The following is a 19,938-nucleotide window of genomic DNA, read 5'->3' on the forward strand; positions in this document are numbered from 1 at the left end:
GTGAGTGGGGAGGACAAGAAGCTATCATGTGAGGCGGTACCGTGGGGAGCTGATGGAGGGATGTGGAACAGCGATGAGCAGATGGTGAACTTGGCAGCGACACGCTGGCTGGACTGGAGGGAGGTGATATGAGCAGGAGGGGAAGGGTGCTCAAGAGCAGGTGGTTACGGTGAGCAAGGCCTCTCCGTGTTTCTTCTCCCTCTCTGTAAATCAGGGCCAGGCACCGGGTGCCTGGGGACGTTGCTAGGTGGCTGCTGAACATTTTGTAAAAACAAAGCTTCCATTTTCTGGATCCAAGGTCTTGAGCACCGGTCTGAAGGATTCAGTGATGTGACTGAAGAGACGAACCTAAGCTGCACACAGCAGCAGGACACGACCGAGCTATTTCCTAGGCTCGAGGGTGAGTCCTGGATACAGCTGGCCTGAAACTGGAATTCCTCTTCCGCAGGAACGTGACATTTCGATATTTTTTTTTTCATTCTCAGTTGGAACAAAACCCTAAATTTTGAAAATTCACAAGCAACAAAGATTTCAAAAAACGTGTGAGGGCAATCGAATCAGTTCATTGCAATAATATTGAACTGGTTTATTTTGACAAGCTAAAAACACTTTGTTCTGACATTATTGTTTTGATTCATTGTGTTATGATTTATGTATTGTATATTTTAATATGATATGCGTCATACATATAATAATACATGTAATATTGTAAATAATATAGAAGTATTAAAAATAAACTGAAACGATAAAGTTGAAACAAAATGTCTTATCAAAATGAAACGAGGACATCAAAACAATTCTTTTTCCTTTTTTCCATAGACATTTTTGGCAAAATCAGCATCTTACAGGGAAATGTTTTTGTTTTGCCAAAGCTGCATTTTTCAATGGAAAACTGTTCCATTGAATATTTTCAACCAGGTCTAACACTGACCCCTCAGTTCGGGACAGTGCCGTGCAGAAAAATACAGCTAACCCGAATTCCACCTATAGCTTGAACAGAACCTTTCTTGCTGCTGCAGATGGTCAAGATAACTCAACGTATTTGTTTATCTCAGGCCAGATTTTCAAAGGTAATGGGCACCTCTATCTTCCATTGGCTTCAGTGGGATTTGTGGGAGCTCCACACCTTTGAAGATCAGACCCTCCATGTTTAAATATTCTCTGCACATCCTGACACTTCCAGGAGTGCCATTGTTGCATGATCCCATGTCTGTCTGGGGCCAGACTCTGCTTTGGGAGGTGTGTGAAACACCAGGAGACCGGAGTCAGCACTGATCTCACTGATACTTTGCGAAATGGCGTGGAAATGCCCTGCTTTTCCAGAGTGACCCCTAGAACTAGGTGTAAAACGGAATAACATTTCCACAAACTTTTTTGTGAAAACTTCATCACTCTTTCTTCTTCAAAATTTCAAAGTTGATACCCAGCAAACAGGCTGACATTTTCATGAAACTGTTCACCCATTTTTTTTGGAGGGGGGTGTCAAAATTCAAAATTTCATTGAAATTTTCAAAACCATTGACTAGCCCTAGTTGTTTTGCTGTTTCCTCTGTGAAGGCCCCTCACCATGGTGTGCTTTTCCTTGAGGTTATTTCTGTGGTTTGGTTTGGATGAAGTTGGGTTCCAGTCTGTAAAGTGGCTCTGTGTAAACAGCACCTCCTCACTCAACAGGTTCACTCCCTGTGCACATCCAGAGTCAGCTCTGCTCACTACTAGTGAGGAACGTGCGGTTTTTACTGCTTTCCCTCTCGTGAGTCCGTAGAGCCATGTGAGCTCAATTCCATTCCTCCTTGTGCCCATCCACAGAGCTCACACCTGAAAGACTCCAACCAAGGCCCTGGGGTTGTGCGGGTGTGACTGAGGACCTTGCTGGGCTCTGGTGCAAGAAGGAAAGGCCCAGTCTGTCTCTCAGACAAACCAAGCTTGCAGAGCTGGCCCTTGGGTGAACAAAAATTGATTCATTTGTACATTTGATCAGAACCACTGAGAAGCAAGCAGGGAACCCCACAAAAACTGCACAGAAACTCAGTGCCAAACCTGGGTTCATTGGCCTTCAGACTAAAATGCCGCTGATGAATGTGTAAGCGTGTTATGAAATTTCCCGGTGTGTTGATGGAATGTTCAGCTGCTGGAATTTCCTGCTCACTGGAGAGTGTATGTGCAGCAACTGTCTGTGTGGGTGCAGTGATTCATGGAGTGCAGGAAGACCTTGCCTTATCTTAAAGGAAAGATCGACAGGAAGCTTCAGGTTTCGAAGCCCTTGATTCACTGGAACCACGGGTTCAAATCCGAAAGGGTCAAATGAGCCCTTTGTGCATCGGAGACAGGGTGAGTGCCATGTGGTTGATTGCACTGGGTTTTCTTTGCTGTCCGTGGCTGTTAGAGGTACCATATTACACGGAGAAAGGCAGCATGAACAATTTCATTCATTTTTGGGGAAAGAAATCATTTTTGAAAAGAGTTTTAAGTTTTAGTTCAAGAAATGTTGACTAGCCCTAGTAATTGTTAGAGCCTGTGGAGACTCTGGGGGATGAAAGACACTAAAGAAACATAAGCTGCTGCTCTTCTGTTATTACTCTGCTTTTATTTGACATGATTTTTTTAAATTATTTGATAAAACACAGTCAAGGGTGGGTTCTCGCCCCTTACCAGACAGCTCCGTGTTCCAGTGACGACCTGGGAACGTGACATGAGGAACCTGGACTGCCTGACGTGACTGCACGGCACCTGGAAGGAGAGATGCAGGTTGGTTGGTTTGATCATAGAGTGCTGATTTCCCTTTCACATTGCTCGAGTGGAGAGAGTTTTGAGATTGCATTGCCGCTCTCCCAAGGAAGCAAACCTCTGCAATCCAGCTCTCACCTGCTCATGAACAGTGGAAGCTGTGACAGAATCAGGACTGCAGGATTGGTCAATGCTTCATAAACAGCACCCTCCTACTTAGCATAACAAATGACCCCTGGGTGTACTGGACTATAAAACGTTATGCTTATTCCCTTAGGCCCATTGCTATTCCACAAGATGCTCCAGATTGCTGTGTGTAATAACATTGCACAAAGCATTGGTGTGTATTCCCCTATAGGTTGACACCAAACCAAGTACCTGTGTCTGGGAATACCACACCTGAATACTCACTCATGTCCTCTAAATGCGTATCTACCTGGGCACTTATGTGCAGAAATGCCCGTCTAAGCATGTACGTTTTCTTTCATTTTTCTCAAGTTTTTGTAGATAGCTGTAATATTTTACTGTTGCCATGTAACATTCCTTGCCTAAGATGTTATGTAATGTACTAGCTAGGATATTAGCTGAAATGATGACAAAACCAGACATTCTATATAACAGTTATTTATCTATCCCGTCTCTGACACACAATGCTGGTCATGTGATATCAGACACTTAACAATTAGAAAAGCAAAGTTTCTTTCTAAGTGTCACTTGTCCTGCACACTTCTTTCACGCCTCCACTGGAAGTCCTCAGTGCGTCACAAATGCATATGAATCCTCGGATGGCGGTAAGAGTTAATATCCCCACTGCGCACATGGGGAAACAGAGACTGAGAGTTTAAAGACCCAAGTCTTCAAAAGTAGCCCCTAATTTTTTGTTAGTGTATGATCAGAGGAACGCTGGGGAGAGTCAGACCCCCTGGCGGCACCCCAACCCCACCAGGGTTTTCACACATGCTGAGCACCCACAATCCTAGGTGGGAGCTGTAGTACCCAGTCCCGCTGAGAGTCTACTCAGGTGTTGAAAGATGGGCCTGGAGAGTTAGTGGCCACGTTTTCAAATGTGTCTGTCAGTGATTTTCCCAGGAAGTCTGTGCTAGAGCTGAGAACACAGCCCAGATCTGCTGGTGCCAAGTGCTGGGACTTAAGGCACAAATCAGTCTTTCCAGTTAGACACAGATAAAAAGTAAATACAGTGACCTCATGACTAGCCCTATGTGACATCTGCAGAATCAGAAGGGAGACTTGTTTCCCATCCTCCAAGTGCCAGGTTTAATATTCAAAGCAGAATTCAGCAGGGAGTGGCTCTGTTCTTGGCTTTGGGTCGTATGTCGCTCCAGGAACGATCGCCTTGAGGTATCTTTCTAAATCATCATATTGTTCCTGCGGGCAGCTGCTGCACAGGTGTCTGTCAGCCCGCGCACCTGTCAGATTCTGGAATTGCTTTGGGAAAAGATAACAGAGTTGATGTTCAGGGAGCTGGAGAGGACAATCTAGAGCCGAGCAAATAATCCCCAGAGCTGATTCCGCTACCTGACTAACCCTGGATGGGGTACCAGACCCTGAGAGCAGTCACTGACTTCCACTGGGCGACTGGTGGGCAAAGGTGCTGTTCAGAGAGGCTGTGGCTGGGGATCAGGACCTGGTCCCTAGGAGGTGATGTGCGCGGTGGTTTTTCCTGTTTTCATGAGTTGTCCAGATGCAGTTTATATTTTGCTCATTTTTATTCATTAACCAAACTTATGTCTGGGGCAGGCACTGTCTGTGTGTCGGTGTCTCTACTGCACTTAGTGCAACGGGCCCTTGTTCCTGAACGGGCCTTCTCCTGGAGCTGCCCAAATCGATAGTGCACCTAATCATGGGCCTGGGAAGTAATTTGCAGGCTGTGCGTTGTTTGTGCGTATTGGCTATTTGAGCCAGGCTGGGAAGTTTGGACTGGTGTTGCTTCTGCTCTCTGATTAGCTGGCTGTAATCCTAGCCACAGCTTTCTGGTCTGAAGCTATGTTCAACATTTGCTTTATGAGAGCGTTCGCTTTTATTTGCTGTTTCCACTGGACATACCTGTTCTCTAGATATTGGCAGAGAGAGAGAGAGCACAAAGGGCATGGGTGGAACCAGCGCAAATGGGATTTTTGTTAGAATTTTTGCAGGTTCCATCCAATCTAAGTGAAATCCCAGGGTTGGAGTCTGTGCTGCATTGCTCTGCTTTCACGCTGATGGATCTCTGCTGAAGTTAATGGAGCTTCCCTGCTATAAGACTGGGGTGACACAGGGGTGAATCTGGCCCCGAAGACTCAGGTCCCGATCCTGCAATAAGCCCTGAATAGGCAGCCCACTGCCCCGGTGCGGAACCCCACTGATCTCACCAAGGCTTTGTGTGGATGCACAGTTCTACCCACTGGCAGGATCCGGCAGGCAAGAGTCCAAACTGAGCACCATGTTCCTAGGGCTGGCCCGGAGCCTTTTCTTCCTGTGAAACATTTTCCTATGAGAATGAGTATTTATTTATTTATTTATTTGGTCCAAAAAAAAAAATTGGCAAAAAATGTTGTTTTCATTGGCAAAAGCAACAAAAACTGAAAACTTTCAACTCAAAACCAAACACTTTCAGTTTCAAACTGAAAACTTCTCTATTTTGGTTTTTCAATGAAAACCTGAATATTTTGGTTAAAAACAAATTTTTCGTGAAAAAAGTTTCAGCTTACAAACCCCATCTTTTGAAGGGGGCAGGAACCCCTTTTCAGCTGAAAATATTGTTCTCCATGTTGCAGTTACACAAGGATGTTAAAAATTCTCAGCATCTTCCTGGTGTGACTTTCTGCTTCTGAAAACTGAATCTCTCCCTGGATTGACTCTGCTGCTTTGTTGATCCATATTAGTGTCACTGGAGTGTGTAAAGGCAAATAATTTGAGTGAATATCACAATATTTATTACAATATACTGCAGGGAGCAGTCTCGGCCTGGCAACAGGACAAATGCAATGACCTAATAAGTCATTTCCCTCCCTAATTGCTCTGATTCTATGATTTAAGGAATTAGACAATATGTATTTTAGTTGGAACAGGAGACTATTATTGAGTAAAGAAGTGTGTAATAATTGTGTGTCGGGGGAACATAAGCATCTATCACCAGGCACTCTAATCCATCATTGTACTCTGCTAAATTACTGAAATTGCACCACATTCAATACTAAAATTACCCATAATAAAGGGCTTGTTGAACTGATGCTCATGGGAAATGTCTGGTACCTACTTTTTTTTCCCTAACTTGAAATCTCAGATCCCAGTCCAACCACAGAATGAGCACCCTCAGCCCCCAGGTAAGTCAATAGCAATTGAGAGTGGCCAGCCCCTTGAAGGATCGGGCCCTTTTAATATGGGCAAGTTATGTCTCTCCTGCATGCAAGAAACATTGGTTCCAATTTCTCCAGGTAATTAGGTTGTTCTGTAAGTCATTGGGAAGGTAAATTTTGCCTAAATTTATAGTACAATTTAAAAAGCAACAGAGTCCTGTGGCACCTTATAGACTAACGGACGAATTGGAACATAAGCTTTCGTGGGTGCGTCTGACGAAGTGGGTATTCACCCACGAAAGCTCATGCTCCAATACGTCTGTTAGTCTATACGGTGCCACAGGGCTCTTTGTCGCTTTTTACAGATCCAGACTAACATGGCTACACCCCACTGATACTAGTACAATTTAGGTACTGACCTAAGTCTTGGATTTAATAATTCTCTAGTGTTTCTACTGCTCTGCACCATGTTCTTCAGTACACCACGAACATTCACTAGTTCATACTGATGATAACTAAAAGTGGGGGAGGGAATCTCTTTTATTGGACCAGCATCTATTGGTGAGAGAGACAAGCTTTGGCGCTTACACAGAGCTCTTCCTCGGCTCCTTACCTACCTTGTCTCTAATATCCTGGGACCCACACGGCTGCACAACTCTGCATCCAACAATAGCGAAGGGGCATATTTTGCAGACTGGGCTGAGTGACTTGGCCAAGGCTACACACGGTGTGAACAGAGCACTGGCACAAAACCTACCCACCTCAGATCGGACTTGATTGGGATCTGGGACTCTCAGGGGCCCTCTGTGCAAGAGTGACCCCCCCATATGGATCAGTGGCAGAGCCAGGACTAGAACCCAGGATTCCAGACTTCCAGGCCAGGGATGTAACCATTAGACCAGGCTACCTAGCCAGTTACAGCACCCCTGGTTAAAGAGTCCTTTGCCGATTTGCTAACAAGTTACTAACTTATACAGAAATAAACTCAGTTCAAAATATTATTTTTATAAATGTCACTCATTTCTATGATTCCATCTTTGGAAGGAGGGCTGCATTATTTTTTTCTGTTGCTAAACAGTCCCTTTAGCAAAGTTATGTAACTTATTATTCATGGGCTTGACTGAATAGCTGAGGAAGTCTGATGTATGTAGGAAAAAAGGTTTTCTGTTCTGTGACAATGATAATTCTGTTATACTTTAAAAGGACCCTTGTAATGACTGCTGGCCTTGGGAGACTGGCTCATTGCGGTCAGGAGCTTAAAATCTCCCTTTCCTTCACTCTCAGTGATATTCCTAATCTGCAGCAAGAAATTTGGGAATGACACGTAACAAGTTATCTTTGAAAAAGAGCAATTTTGCTTTCCGCTGCACGTGCCTGTGTGTGTGCACGCACACACACCTACATGTGTGTGCACACACGCGTACACACACAAACGTGTACATGCACAAACTTGTACACACAGGTATGCGCACATGTACACACAGGTACGTACACACACGCGCGCGTTCTGTCCGCCTTCATGGAAAACTGTCTTTAAATCTCATCTTGGTGCTTTCAGGGGAGGGAGAGGAGAATGGGACTTTCTTCCACTGCAGCAAATATCGTCCCTCTTGTGTTTGACCAAGTGCAGGTGCACTGATTTCCCCCTCCTCCACCATACAAAGGAAGTCTTGAATGTCCCTTTTCTTCTCCAGGAGTTAATGTATTAACTTATGCATATGGCATAAGGGCTATTATGAAGGAAAAAACGGGGTTCTAATACACTGAGCAACGTGAGGAATTTTGATGGGAGGGAATTAAAATTGTCCATATTTTCCTCCCAAAATAAATAGACAAGTTAATCTGAAAAAGTGAAGAATACCAAATATTCATCCCATGTGCTAGAGCGACTTCATGGCCGAAACTGACAGTTTTATTGTGCAATTCCTTTGCTTGCACTGGAAACAGATGGTTTCCAAGCAACACTTACCAAACAATTAGGGCTTCATGGATAATCAGATTTGTACGGAAACATTCAGTTACGTGATTTAGCTGTGATCTTGGCTGGGTATCGGCACAGTGCTGCGCCGGCCGAGAGAATCCCCCTGTCTGGGCGGAGTGGCCCTCTCCGTCGAAGGTGTCTGACTCATGCAATTGAGCGCTGCGAGGCTGGGCCCGGAGTGCTCCTCGCTAGGATGATGCGTGGCTGCTATGCAGCATGATTGTAAGCTGAGGAGGGGGGAACCTCTTTGCATCAAAACAAAACTTAACCAGGACAGTAGCTCCAAATTTCTGTCTGATGCCCGGCTCAGACCGCCTGCCATCCCCCACTCCAGGTGAATTAACCCCCTACTGAACTTGACTCTTGAGGTTTGAAAAGACTTGTGCGGGACTTTTCACACACGTGTGCGTGACACCAGAGAGGGGCTGGGAAGATGTTCAATGTAAATATATTCTTTGAAAATTCTTTATCTTTTAACCATCTGAACTATTCACTTGTCAGCCCCAAGAGATGGTTGTGCGAATAGGGTGATAACCGAACACTTGGCACAGACATTAACTCACCATCAACCCCTCCTGAATCCTCGCCCCTTAGGGAGGTCAGCATCACGACTTCATTGTGCACATGGTGCCCCAGCTCCAAGGAAGGGGCGCTCCGGAGACAGCGGGCCCAGGGTGAGCCCCTCCACAATACACGAGGAGGCTAGACTTTGGCTACCAATGCACAAAGGGCGGGGGGTGTGTGGTAACACTGCAGCAGGGTTCATCAGTTCGCGTGTGGTGTATCTGCTTTGGCTATGGGCAGTGCTAGGTGCCTCCGGTGCACCAGACAGTACCAAGATGGCTGCACTGGGGGACTGCAGGCTGCAACTTTTTTACATGTGTAGCAGGGGCTGCCCCTCACTGTGCAGTATTAAAATTATAAGCTATCTCAGGGGTATTCCTAGTCCTGCCGGCAAGGGGGCTCTGTGATTGAAGCCTGCAATCTGAGTCTAGCAGCAGTCAGTCTACAAAGAGCCAGCCCACAGCAAGCTGGGGGGGGGGGGTGCGTTGTGCTGCTTTCTTGTAGGGAGCAGCCTGCATTCTCTCTCCCTGGTTTTGGTTTGTGTGTCTTAAGATCCTGCATTTTAAGAAATAAAGTTGTGTGATATTGCACCCTTCCAGAAAGAGTATTTGTATTTATCTAACTTCTCTGCACATATGCTGTAAACATAACACTCCCCACCCTCCCTCTGCTCCTCCTTCCTGGGTGGCAGTCCCCTAGACATTGTCCATGGGGAAAGGACAGTGCTTCCCGGTGTTCCTCTACCACCTAACTGGCTTAATTTAGCCCTAAATGAGCTCAGCAGTTCTTGGATTCCAGTCCCAGTCTCTCATTGCTAGACACCAGCGATGCACCGTAGAGGCATGCGCACAGTGCTCCCTCGTACAGCGCTTCAGCTACGTTGCATTTTGAACGTGTCTTATTCATGGATTCCAAGGCTAGAAGGGACTTTTGTGATCATCTGTTCTGACCTCCTGTGTGACACAGGCCTGAGAACTGCCCCCAAATCATTCCCAGAGCAGAGATTTTAGAAAAACATCCAATCATTTTAAAATGGTCAGTGGTGGAGACTCCACCACGGCCCTTAGTAAATTGTTGCAATGGTTAATTACTCTCACCTTATTTCCAGTCTGAATTTGCCTAGCTTCAACTTCCAGACGTAGGATCAGATTATACCTTCCTTTAGCAGATTGAAGAGCCCAATCTTAAATATTGTTCCCCATGTGGGTATGCATAGGCTGTGATCGTCACCCCTTAACCTGCTCTTTGTTAAGCTCAATAGACTGAGCTCTTTGTGTCAAACGCTTTCAGGCAGGTTTTCTAATCCTGTAATCAATCTCCTGGCTCTTCTCTGAACCCTCTGCAATTTATTAACATCCTTCCTGAAGGGTGGACATCGGAACTGGACACAGTATCTTAGCTGAAGTCACATAAGTGCCAAATGCAGAAGTAAAATAACCTCTTCACTCCTACTTGAGATTCCTCTGTTTATTCATCCCAGGATCGAATTAGCTTTTTTGGCTACTGTCACATTGGAAGCTCATGTTCAGCTGATTATCCACCATTCCCTTCAAATCTTTTCAGGGTCACTGCTTCTCAAGATAGAGTCCCCCAGCCTGTATGTATGGCCTGCTGTCTTTGCTCCTAGATGTACACATTTACATTTAGTCCTGTTAAAATGCACATTGTTTGCTTGTGCCCAGTTTACCCAGCGATCCAGCTGGCTCTGTATCAGTGCCTTGGCCTCTGCATTATTTCCCTCTCCCCCAATTTTTGTGTCTGCAACTTTCAGGGATCATTTTCTTTTCTTCCAGGGCATTAATAAAGAACTGATCCCTGCAGGACCCCACTGGAAACAAACCCGTTCAATGATGATTACCCATCTACAATTGCATTTTGAGACCAGTTAGCCAGTTTTTAATCCATTTCATGTGTGCCGTGTTAATTTTATATTGTTCCAGCTTTTTAAGCAAACTGTCGTGTGGTGCCAGGGCAAACACTGATAGAAGTCTAAGTATACTACACTAGTACCTTTATCAAGCAAACTTGTAATTGCCTCCAAAAAAGATATCAAATTAGTTTGACAGGACCTATTTTCCATTAACCCATGCTGATCTGCATTAATTACGTTACTCTTCTTTAGTTCTGTATTAATCAATTCCCATAGCAGCCGCTTCTTCAAGGAGAATCTGGAAGTGAACTACCTGTCTTGGTGCCTTTACAAATCCTGCTTTCTGCTGGAAGTGATAAAAACAAAATTCAGTGGGAGAATGAGGCTGCCCATTGGGCCTAACTTCACTTGAGCTGACCTGGAAATCTCCTAATCGTGCCTGTCCTCCTGAGGTCTCCAGCCTGGCCTCCAACTCCAAAGAGGCGCCGCGTAGATAAGTTTAGAGAAGCAGTCAGGCTGCTGGGTGTTCATCCACTGACTCTTCTGTAGGTTTGCCCATCAGTAAACCAGACCACATCAACTGGGAAAAATGTTAGGGTGAATCAGAACAGAGTAAAAGCAGCAAAGAATCCTGTGGCACCTTATAGACTAACAGATGTTTTGCAGCATGAGCTTTCGTGGGTGAATACCCACTTCGTCAGATGCAAGAGTGGAAATTTCCAGGGGCAGGGAAATATAAGCAAGCAAGAAGCAAGCTAGAGATAACGAGGTTAGATCAATCAGGGAGGATGAGTGGTTTCTGTAGTTTCTCCTCCCTTGGTTTTCACACCTCAACTGCTAGAACAGGGCCTCATCCTTCCTGATTGATCTAACCTCGTTATCTCTAGCTTGCTTCTTGCTTGCTTATATTTCCCTGCCCCTGGAAATTTCCACTCTTGCATCCGACGAAGTGGGTATTCACCCACGAAAGCTCATGCTGCAAAACGTCTGTTAGTCTATAAGGTGCCACAGGATTCTTTGCTGCTTTTATAGAACCAGACTAACACGGCTACCTCTCTGATTCAGAACAGAGTGGGGCTTGAACTGAAGCCCTTGACCAAATACCTCAGAACTTTGGGGCAGTTTGACTCCATGACTGAACCTCCAGGGTGGCCCCATCTCTGAAATAGTTGAAGCCAAAGTCCAAAGCTGAAGCCCATTCCCAAGCTTTGACAGAATGCAGCTTTGAACGGGTTATTTCCAGGGTTGCCTGCAAGACAGCCTGTTCAGGCAAGATTTTCAGCCCAGTTTTGCAGTCCCAGCAACCCTGTCTGCACTGGGGAAATCTGAAAGCTTTTGTGTGTCATAATGTGGCTCCACTGATGTGGCAAACAGTGGAAGTGGAGACAGAGTGTAGGTGCTTATACCACTGATATCCTGAGCAGGGTTACAGGGTTTAGAGTGGTAGCCTTGTTAATCTGTATCAGCAGGATACCAAGGGAGGAAAAATAACTTTTGAAGTGGTAAGAGAGTGGCCCATTACAGACAGTTGACAAGAAGGTGTGAGTAACAGTAGGGAGAAATTAGTATTGGAGAAATTAAGTTTAGGTTTTGTAATGACCCAACCACTCCCAGACTTTATTTAGGCCTAATCTGATGGTATCTAGTTTGCAAATTAATTCCAGTTCCGCAGCTTCACGTTGGAGTCTGTTTCTGAAGTTTTTTTGTTGAAGAATTGCCACTTTGAGGTCTGTTATTGAGTGACCAGAGAGGTTGAAGTGTTCTCCTACTGGTTTTTGAATGTTATAATTCTTGATGTCTGATTTGTGTCCATTTATTCTATTGCATAGAGACTGTCCGGTTTGGCCAATGTACATGGCAGAGGGGCATTGCTGGCACATGATGGCATATATCACATTGGTAGATGTGCAGGTGAACAAGCCCCGGATGTTGTGGCTGATGTGGTTAGGTCCTACGATGACGTCCTTGACACTATCCTTGGTATCCTGCTGTTAATTGATTTATCTCATTAGACTGACCTCACACTTGGTAAAGCAACCCCCATCCTTTCATGTATTTATACCTGCTCCTGTATTTTTCACTCCATGCATCTGATGAAGTGGGTTCTAGCCCACAAAAGCTTATGCCCAAATATAGTTGTTAGTCTCTAAGGTGCCACAAGGACTCCTCATTGTTTGAGCAGGGTTAGAAATCCTGAGCGTATAAATCTCTTGCACCTTGTCTACACTACAGCCTCCACATAGCACTGGTGAAGCTGCATTGCTGCAGAAAAACACATACAGATGTTCCCAGTGCAGATGCCCCGAGAAGGATCAGGTCATCTGGATTTGATGGCTCATACAAAGAATGCCCCTGAATCTTTAGCTAATGGGCCCAGCACTGCTTGCTCCTCTGCTAGGTCTGTGAAACGTTTCTGCGTTAAGGATTATCCAGAGCAAGTGAGGATCTAGGGGCTATTGGATTAGGCAAATGTGAGACAGAGATTATCTTGACCTCTTGACAGGACATGCTGGATTAGACTGTTGGGCTCTCGCTGTAAACTTTCAGAGCAGAGGTGCTGTGACCCGGCCTCTTCTCAGCCACAGCCGAACTCCCCGTCTTTCATCAAGTTCGGCTGCAGGGCGCAGGCCCAGCCAATTTAACTACCAGTTGAATTGAATCATGGTGTTTTGTTTCTAGCAACCACCAACCACAGACACGCACCTCCTAGGTTACACAACTGTTTCGTGGTTACAAGGGTCACCTCACTCTAACATCCATTGGCTCCGCAGCCTGCACCACAGATCGGGTTTCTGAGGTGCCAGCTCTCCCTGGAACCACGTGTTAAAACTGCAGCTGGCTTGGCTCAGCAGATCAGTCCAGCTCAGCCTGGTGGCTGGACCCAGCTCTTCAAACCCCACCCGCATTAACCATGCCCTGGCTCCTTGGGCGGGAGTAGGGGTTTATCCCACATCTCCTAGCCAGAATTTCCCCTTCCCTGTTGTGTGCCAGGCAGGCACTGCTGCCCACGCTTGCTGTGGTGCTGTGTGTACCCTCTGGGATCTGGGGGACTAAAGGGGTGATACAAATGCAAAACATTCTGATTAATAATGTCTCTTCCTCCCCTGAGCCTGCCAGGTGCCCACCTCCCCCTCAGACTGGGCCTTGTTCCATTCCTACCCCCTGCCCCCAGATCACTAATGCTGCCTATGCTGTATTGGGTGTCCCACAACGCCCTTCCCTCTCCCAGAGGACACCACTGCCCTCAGATGCAGGGAGCTCTGGAGGGATCAGGAGTGCTCGTCCTGACAGACGTGGGGCCTGTTTCTCATTTACACGGAAGCTCTGGCAGAGTGACGGGGCCCCGACGAGAGTGTAAATGTTACTTTACACCCCTTGTGGTGCCTGAGTGTGGGGCAAAGGGGATTCTGTGTGGATGAGAAGCGAGCCAAGAGAAAAATCACTTTGCAAACCCCACTGAAACGCAGCCTCTTTGGACTGCGGCCGGACAGAGATCTGACAGGGGGGACAGGAAGGGGAGAACAGTACAGAACCCAGCCCGAAGAGCAGAGGAATTATTTAATATAGTCACCATGCCCCGCGTATCAGTTACCTGGTCGTTAAAGTCCCACTGACACTTAATAGAACGTTGCTGCCTACTACAGCCTGGCCTTCCATGGCCAAAGGGTTGGTGACTTCTCCCTTCAGCCTGCCAGAAGCAGGGGAACCAGCCCGGAACTCCCTGCGAGCCGGCTCCCCAAGGCAGCCTTGCTTATGGGACTTGCCTGCACTAGGCTCTGACCCAGGTTCTGACCCAGCTCTGGGCCTGTGGGAATTCACCAGAGTGCAGCTTTTGGAGCTGGGCCCAGAAAGCAGAGTTCAGTAAGATGCAGTGGCACTTTCCATGGCTGAAGGACCTTCACGTGCATGGGAGCAGCGTCGGGATGCTACTGGCCAGTGCAAGTGGGAGCAGGCTCCCAAACCTTGGTCATTTGCACCATAAAGGTGACCTCGGGGTCTAATCAAAATGTCTCATTGTCCTCGCACTCAGGATGGTCATTCCACCCTGTAATTTCTCCTTTCCATCCTACCCCTACCTGCAGTCCACCCACACCCCAGCATGGGGCTTGCCCCGCTGCCTAGGGCCACAGCTGCAGTACCCGGTCGGCTGGAAGAGCCTCTGTCAGTGGGTCTGGACTGGAGTGACAGCTGACTTCCCACCATCAATCTTCTCTGCTGCCAGAGGAAAGGCTGCCCTGTGTGCAGATGCTAATGGCAGCTCCTCAGCCTGAATATTCACAGAGACAGGGAACAAAGAGGCCGGCTCCTTGTTCCTGACGTGCTTTTACTAGCCCAGCAGTGAAGCCCCACAGGCACCAAGGGGGGTGGAAAGGATTGTAAATTATGGGTCTATCCAGCCTGATTCTCTGCTAGGGCATCACTGGGAAAGAGGGTGGCTCTCAGGCTGGGACATGCCTGGGGTCTGGAGCGTAAACAAAACCCTTGGCTGGTCCCAGGACATAGCGAAGAGCCTGTGGGTCTGCCTGTGACATATGCGGAGGCAACACTGGCACCTGCTCTCCTGTGCTGCTGGTGACCGGCAGCATGTCCAAGTGGTTAGAACACCTGGCCAAGCGTCTGCAGAGCTGGGCTCCTTCTCGGCCCTGCTGCTGACTCACTGTGTGCAATGGGGCACGCTGCGGTTGTCTCCGTGTGCCTTGGTTTCCCCCCTGTGGCCCAGGGGGATTAATCCTCCGGCAGTGCAGCAAGGTGGCTGGGTGGGATGTGCCAGGACAGTGCAGCGTGTAAGGGAGCTCAGGCTCCTGTGTTGTGAGGGGCTCTGCGGCTGGGGAGCCTTGGCTGCCTGTGGGATTCAGGCCTCAGTGCAGAGGCGGAGCAGTGGTGTTGGTCGTGACATGCTGTTTAACAGGCGGGGATGGAGCCCAGGAGCACGGCTCTTGCAGTGGAGAGGAAAGACTGCAGTAGCAAAGGTTAGCTCTGTGTTTGCAGTATTACCCGAACTTCCCCAGGCTTAACTGGAAGGCCACAGGTGCTGCAAGGGAGCAGGCAAGTTGTTATGAGGCTCAGGTCACAGAACGCCCAAGGGCACAGCTGCTGCCCAGGCAGTCAGGATGGGCCCTCGGCTCCTCTTCACTTGGTGTGCCGGGCCACCTGCTGTGTCAGGAAGAACACGGTCTGCCCTGCCTGCCTGTGGGATTCAGGTCCATCCCTCGCCCTGTGACATTCGCTGCGTACGCCCAGCTGTGGGCACAACTCCTGCCCCGCGTTAGGGCAGCTTTGTACTGCTCTGCCGGGGAAAAAGTGCCCTAAAGCCAGTTTACTCAGCCCCTGCTGAGCCACCGTACCTACTCCTGCCCTGCTCCCACGTTCTGCTTCTGCCCCTTCAAAGCTCCTCCATGACCACAGCGGGGGCCTTGGCCCCCTTGACCTGCCCGCTGAATGGTGCCTAGAGCAGAGCAGTGTGCACACAGGCACTGTGGGGCTCTCGGGGAGCTGGGAGCGTCCCCCTGAGCAATCAGTCCCCACTCCTGAGCGTTAAGGAACAGCCCCGTTCGACCGCCCAGGAACTATGCACTGAAACAGCGTTCCCCTGCGGCGCTCCTGGCTTTGGGGAGCTGCCTAGAGTTCCTCGCCCTGGGGCAGAGAGGAGAGTTGCCCTAGAACTAGGGTGACCAGATGTCCTGGTTTTATAGGGACAGTCCCGATATTCATTTTGCTTATATAGGCGCCTATTACTCCGCACCCGCTGTCCTGATTTTTCATACTTGCTCCCTGGTCACCATATATAGAGCCTTTGTCTGCATGCACACGGCACTTTGAATACCCTGCGGCCCACTATGTGTACCCTGCCCGCTCAGCCCGGGCTTTTTGTCAGAGGAGCCCTTCCTTGGCATAAGCTACATCGGAAAAACATTCTCTCTATTCTCCCCGCACCCGCCATCCGCAAATGCACTAGCACCCCTGGAGGGTCTGGCTCAGAGCCTGCAGAGTGGTAGTGCAGCAGACAAAGTTTTCCAACCAAGACTGAATGTTTCTTTCTAAAAGTTATTCTCGCTCAGCCAGAATTTATGGGCTGGATGCAGGAATGGCTGGGTGAGGTTTCCTGGTCTGTGTGATGGAGGAGATGAGACTAGATGATCATAATGGTCCCTTCTGCCCTTTATTTCCATGGCTCTATGAGTTACTGTATGAGGATTTAGACCATGCAAAGGGGAATTGTTGGGATATAACATCAAATCCTAAGGTCTTCTGATTGATACATAGTCTCTGTTTCTCCTGCCCCGGAGGCTCAAGTTTTTGCAGCATGCCAAGTGACACAGTATCCACCGGAGAGGGAGGGGGGTGGCCGGAGAAGGAGATTGGTTTGCAGAAATATTTCATTTCACGGCTTGATAAAGTTCTTTAACAGCTGCAGGAGCAGGAAGAAGCTGCTTGAATATCATGGGGCTTTTGCACCAGCTCAAGTAACTGTTTCTGCTCCAGTGCACACAAACTACAGGGATATTGTAAAAACAAAAATACGGTTGACATTTTTTGTTGAAACTGTTTTTCAATGGAAAATTGGTTGCGGGGGGGGAGGGGGGTCGGGGGTTGATTATATTTAAATTGTTTGCAAAAAGTTTCTGCTCTCTGTGCAGTATAACTTTTTTTTCATCAAAAAATGGCATGCCCCAAAAATGAAATATTTCACTTCTACAGTGTCATCATGGTGCCTCATGGGAATTGTTGTTGAGTTGCCTCATGTTCCCCATTTGCTTCTCTGGGCCAAGCTCTGCAGCTAGACTTCATTTCCCATGATGCACCATGACCATGGAACTCCCCAGATGGACTGCCACCCATTACCAAGAAGGTGAAAATCTTATTTTATGACCAGCTGGAATGTATGTAATTAATGTGTTAAAACGGGAGATGGGCCTGAACAGAAACCCCCAGCTATGAGCAGCCCAAACTTTGGGAAAATTCAGCTACAGACACAGCTGGTTCTGCTCTCTCCCTACTAGCAGGAAAATAAGTGAAAATGTAGCATCTGAAGTTAACTGCCAAGCTTTGCTGTTGGATCATGAAGTGATCAGCGTTTAATTCCCATCTCTGAACTACCCTGCCCACAGGCATGACCACCTCTCCATACTTTTTCCTGCTAAGCTCGCAGCATGGGGAGTAACTTGTGCTCCCTGATCCCTGAAACTTTGGCTAAACTCCTCTACAGCTGACCTTGAGGGCTTTATTCTAGTGCGTTACATCTGCCAGCCCCTGAGCTTGCTGTGTCGTTAGAGGCAAAACACCCACAGAAATCAGTGGGAATTTGCTTGTGTGAAGTGGGGAGGCGGCACCACTGGGACGAGCTCAGAATGTGTCCCTATAGTCCCCGTTCTCCCTTGTCATGTGTATGTTTGTCTCGAAACCTAAACTTGGATCCTACCCTCCTCGGCTGCGTGGTGCGTAAGATGTTGTCACGTTCTGCCCAGACAGCAATGTGGGCCAGGTTCTCGCCTACAGCTGAGCTCTCCTGAGTTTGCGGAGTGGGGTGTCAGTGTTCTGCCATTAGCTCCCTGTCCCGGAGTTCTGGTCTGTGCCGGCTCATGCCCTAAGGGGCTGCTGGCGCGTACTCCATGGGCACAGGGACTGGCATGGACCTCACGCCAGTGGAAGCCAGGTGCAGCTGAACTCGCTCCACCAAGCACTCACACATCTGTCCCTCCCCCGATGTGCCCCCTGCATCCTGGCTGGGTGTGGAGTTTGGTGCAGGAGGCTGTATCGAGGGAATTGCCTGCTGGCAATTTAGGGCTAGATTCTGACCTCTTTATGCAGCCTGAGTAGCCCCCAAGGGCCAGATCTCAGCAGGGAATCTCTGCTCCTACGTCTGGTTCTGATGTTCCTCACCGTATAACATGGAACAATCTCTTCACGGAGTGGCTCTGACCTTAACATCAAGCCAGTATGTCCAGCTGCCTCAGGGCCTGCCCTTGGGCACTGCAGAGCACTCTCTGCTACGACAGGCAGAGGCGGGTTGGCAGCATCTCTCTGAGGATTAGGCTCTGGAGGTGACTGGCCCAAGGCCTGTGGGCCACCTGGGTCTGGCTGAGCCCTGTTTTGAGGGTGTAAGTGCGGTATAGGTCTGTGCTGGCTGCTCCACACAGGAGGGAATTACACCCTATTTGAATAAAACTTCAAATCTCTGACCCCAAACAGCCCAGCCACCCCCAACTTCACTGACCCAGTGCCTTTAAGGGATGTAAAAGAAAAGAACAAGACCAGGAAAAATCACAGTTGCCAGTCAGTGAATATAGATGAGGCTCACGTCTAACCTCCTGCAGGTTCCTTCAAGATCACTTTGGGCTCCATTCCCTTTCCTTTAGCTTCATTCTGCAGTGGCGAATCACAGCTCTTGTATCCGGGCAGAGGGCGTATAGGGAGGGGGCTTTCCCATAGCCAATGATGCATCCTTCTGCTTCCCATCCTATGGCGCAGCTTGGCACCTCTCTCTGAACTTGGGGTACGTGTCGGAGTGTGGGCTTCGGGACCTGCCATCCTGAGTGCAGAGAGCAGCGATGGGCCAGAGAGAGCCATTTTCCAAAGTGCTTTGCAGTCATCTCACAGCAAACCAAATATGCTGGTGCTCCCAGCTGCCCCTGCTCCTCCTCGCTCTCGGGACTCCCACAGTCTCAGTGAAACTGCATCTCCTGCACTGAAAAATGCTTCTGAACTTTTCATGTCCCCTCCCAGCCCTTCAAGCCTGTATGGGCAGCCAGCAAACAGAGGTTTTTGTGGCGCGAGGGACGCGTACGTCCACTGCAAACGGCAATGAAATGAAAAATTTTCACTCACTGCGGGAGGCTCTTGCGCAGTCATTCATATTCCCAGAATAAAATCTCTACAATGGCCCAGCACCGTCCTGCCCCAATCCCTGCTATGACTAGTGGTCAGAGCTCTCTGCTAGTCCAAAGCAATACATTGAAGGTCCTCTTCTCTTCGTGTCCCTCCAGTGCATCTCTAGTCACAGCAGGACCTGCCCATTGCTCAGCCTGGAGTGGCAGAAAATTAGCTGTATTTGCTTGATGCAAAGGGTCACTAGTGCGTTGCAATGGCCATGATTTTAATGTATCCTGCTCTTGCAGCAGACTCTGCCAGGTGCATGACCAAAGCGTCTCCCGATGTTTGTCACTTTAAAGACTCGCTGCAGAAATAATGTCTCTGGCTTACTGAGCTCCCACCATACCCTGTAAGTCTGCAATTCTCCCTCAGTAGTTGACAGCAGTGGGTGTTGAGAGACCCTGGGCACTGTAAGTGGAGAAGGAGCTCCATTAATTCCTGTCTAGACTAGCTTTTGAGTCCAGGTTCCAGAGATGAAAGGGCACTTTATTAAGACAGGGCATAAATCCACTCTGCCAACAAGTCCACACGCCCCGAGATTATTTACACCTCTTTTCCTCCCGCTGGTCACTGCCGGTCCCTGTATAACCACATGAAAGTTCTGACAGGATTAAGTCGATATATCTTAACCG

At 48.2% G+C, this 19,938-nt stretch overlaps 1 long non-coding RNA gene across 1 annotated transcript in view; it reads left to right on the plus strand.

Moving 5' to 3' along the window:
- Window positions 1–2,186: 2,186 nt before the first annotated feature.
- The window catches only part of LOC123377005, a 51,252-nt gene continuing 33,500 nt past the window's right edge, over window positions 2,187–19,938 (plus strand). Inside the window, exons 1-2 of the long non-coding RNA XR_006582036.1 lie at window positions 2,187–2,328; window positions 2,653–2,745. This is a non-coding gene — a long non-coding RNA (uncharacterized LOC123377005). The remainder of the gene's footprint in view (window positions 2,329–2,652; window positions 2,746–19,938) is intronic.

This window comes from Mauremys mutica, chromosome 9, assembly GCF_020497125.1.
Source record: "Mauremys mutica isolate MM-2020 ecotype Southern chromosome 9, ASM2049712v1, whole genome shotgun sequence".
NCBI classification, from domain to species: Eukaryota; Metazoa; Chordata; order Testudines; family Geoemydidae; genus Mauremys; species Mauremys mutica.